This window comes from Galeopterus variegatus, unplaced genomic scaffold (genome assembly GCF_000696425.1).
Source record: "Galeopterus variegatus unplaced genomic scaffold, G_variegatus-3.0.2 Scaffold4919, whole genome shotgun sequence".
Classification (NCBI taxonomy): domain Eukaryota; kingdom Metazoa; phylum Chordata; class Mammalia; order Dermoptera; family Cynocephalidae; genus Galeopterus; species Galeopterus variegatus.
Genome location: NW_007731030.1, coordinates 52,369 through 55,568, shown reverse-complemented (window position 1 = coordinate 55,568; position 3,200 = coordinate 52,369). Strand labels below are relative to the sequence as shown.

The window sequence follows — 3,200 nt, the reverse complement described above, 5'->3', positions numbered from 1 at the left end:
AGTTCTAGGGAAAAACATGTCCTGGGTTTGATCCTGAATGTGCTGCACACTAACTGTGCAAACCTTGAATATGAGCCTCATATGAGCCTTAGTTTGCTCAGCTGAACAATGGAGATGGTAGAGCGGAGGAGACTCAGGAAAGGAGTGGACACCACTGGTCAGTGTGGTGCTGGAGAGTGTGGCCCGCATTGTGCAGGTGCAGCTTCCCATGCACGTTAGGCGGCCCCCAGTCCCCGAGAGCATTACCAGGTTTGCCCGGCTCAGTTTCAGAATGACTTCCGTTGCTGCCTTTCCGTGGTGTACTTGCACTACTTGGCTACCTTGCAGATCGTCCATTCCTCCCAAAGAAAAACAACAGAAGAATGGTTGACTAATCTAAAATACAAAAGGAAAATCCTCAAGTGGTGAATGAAATAAACATTGAAGATTTGTGTCTTACGAAAGCAGCTTTTTGTAGGTGTTGGTGTTCTAAGACGATTCCTGCTTGTGATGGCTCACCTTATAAACACAATGAGTTGACAGGAGAGAATGTGGGTCCACTAGCACTGAAGAAAGAAGTATAATAGTAATGAATTAGGATTGAATTCAATTGTGTTGCAAAATCTTATAACAATATTTTCCCATTCTTTGTGTATAGAAAATCTTTGAAATGGTGGTCTTAATTATTGCTACTGGTTGGTAAGTATTTCTGCCAATTTATTTTCTTGCTACACTACTGTTTGTATTTGATACTTTGTATATACAGTCATTTATATAGAAATTAAATAGTCAAGCCTCTCATTCTGACTTCAAAGAATTAATGTATCTTCCAACAATAAAATCAACAATCCTGATTTTAATTAACTGAGAAAATCTAAATTTTGGCAATGGGTCCAAAGCTATTTCAATATTTTCAACACAATCTGTACTTTACACTTTTCCCCTACACTGTTAAATGTATGATTTTTCATATCTCTTTTGTTTTGATCATTTGAACTATTTTTCCCCTTTTGACCTTCCACACTCCATTGTTTTCAAATGAATTAAGACAAATATTACCATTGAGAATTACCTGAGTTTTGACATGAGTAAACACTTTGCTTTATAGAGACTGTTGTCTAATTAATATCAGTATCTCAATTTCAGAAAAGAAGCAAACTGGATAGAAAAAGTTCCAACTAGAAACAGTTATTTACATTATAAAAGACTCGTATGCTTTACAAAAGGCTTGTTTGTGTCTGTTCACATGTATGTTGTGTGCGCATGTGTTTTTGTGTGTGTTTATTGAGCTATTTGACTCAATGACAGCTGGGGCGGGGTGTTAAGAACACTGACAGATCACACATTCGGCTGCTGCAATTAGAAATAAACAGAAAGTATATCTGAATCATATTAAAGTGATAAACAGCCCAATGTTCAAATTTGTGTTCATGCGAACTATTTTCTCTTTTAACAATATAAGCCATTAAAACAAAATACAAAGAAGTTTGCAAAATTAAAAAAAAATAGAAAAATGGAGATGATACTAACACCTGCCTAATAGGGATGGTGTAAGGATTAAATGACCCTTATGCATGTAAAGTCCAGTGTCTGGCTCACAGTGAGTGAGCAGTAATTATAAGCCACTGGGCCTTGAGCAGCAGAGCCACTGGAAGTAGCCCCAGCCAAAGCTTCAATGCAGACATTATTTATAGAAAGATTCTGCAGGGCAAACATGAGGAGAAAACTAAACCACCCCTTGCAAGGCAGGACTAAGAGGCATAACCACTTCCAAAGATGAGAGGCAAACTTTCTGCCCTTGAAGAGACATCATTACCACCCTGTAGCCGATGCGCTCTGTCCTATGTACCTGTAGATGGGTGTGGTCAAGAGCACAGGTTTTGGGTTTAGATAGATGAGGACACAAGTTCTAGAACTTTCTCCCATTGTCTTGTCCTCTCATTGTTCCAACCTCCCATTCTTACAGCCGCCCATCCTCCCATCCTCCCATCCTTTCATCTGTCCATTCATCCATCCTCCCACCCTCCCCTCCTTCCACTCCTTTATCTTCCATCAGTCTTTCCTGTCATCCTCCCATCCCTCCATTTTTCCATCTGTCTATCTTTTCATGCTTGCATCCTTTAGTCCTCCCATCCTTCCATCCATGCTTCCTCAGCCTCCTTGATTGGCTTGAACAGGGGCTCCACACTAAGGTTCTGGAGCCACACATGTCTTCAAGGTGACTTGGGGGACACTAGGAGGCTGGGTGCCTGGGGAAGGTCAGGAGGGAGCCCTGACTGCTCATCTTGAATCAGAACCACTTCTGACCTGAAGGAAGAAAAAACGGCTTGAAAACTTGGAGGACTAGATTATCCCCAAGCATTTTGGGGGCTGTGCTCACCCGGGTTGTGCTGGGTTGGAACAGTGGTCCCTGTGTGTGCTGACTTACTGTTGTCCTTGCTGCACCTGCTGTAAATATTTAACTGATCTGTCTAGAACACAGGCTCTTCCTCAGGAGACAAAAATGGATTCTTTTAGACCTAATAAAGTTCATGAAGCAAAGTTTTCTCTTCACTGTCTGCACTATTGAATAATAACTCAGAGTTACGACAAGAATATCCGCATCATGAAACAAAGTGCTCACTTGCTCCACTGAGTTGGTAGGTCAGCCCAGTGGGAAGTCTGTGTGTTGTGCTGTGTGTGCAGCTGTCGTTTCCTGATCGTGATAAACTCACGTGTTTACTCATAGAGTCACTCACCGTGGGATGATAGCCAATTGCAAAAGCTTAATTTAAAGCATGGATTAAGTTTCTAATGAAACTTCTATTTATTTAGCATGATATGATTTTACTTATTTTTATTACCATCATATTGTTACTTTTGTATGTTATAGTTCTCAGAATACTTTTTATGTATCCCTTGGATCTCAGAATGACTTTTGAATTGAAATCTCGGTCAGAAGAGAAAAAGACTTAGGGACTTGTGTGCAGTTCCATGGCCACCATGTGGTAGAGCTCAGACTGGAACCTAGGTACTTAAAAGGATATTACCTGTATACGAAGGAGGCAGAACATGAGAGGACTGAGAAAGGGAGACACTGGGGCATCCACTAAGGTCACAGTAGAGAAAAGCTGTGCCACACCTCCAGACATGTCACCTTCCAGATGTTCGGGTTCGTCTTCAGGTCTCAGAGGTCTGTCCTACTAGAATGGTGAATGTTATGCATCAACTTGATAGGGCCA

General features: G+C 41.2%; 1 pseudogene; it reads left to right on the top strand.

Moving 5' to 3' along the window:
• LOC103604018 overlaps window positions 1-563 on the top strand; it is a 1,409-nt pseudogene extending 846 nt beyond the window's left edge.
• The last annotated feature ends 2,637 nt before the right edge of the window (window positions 564-3,200 follow it).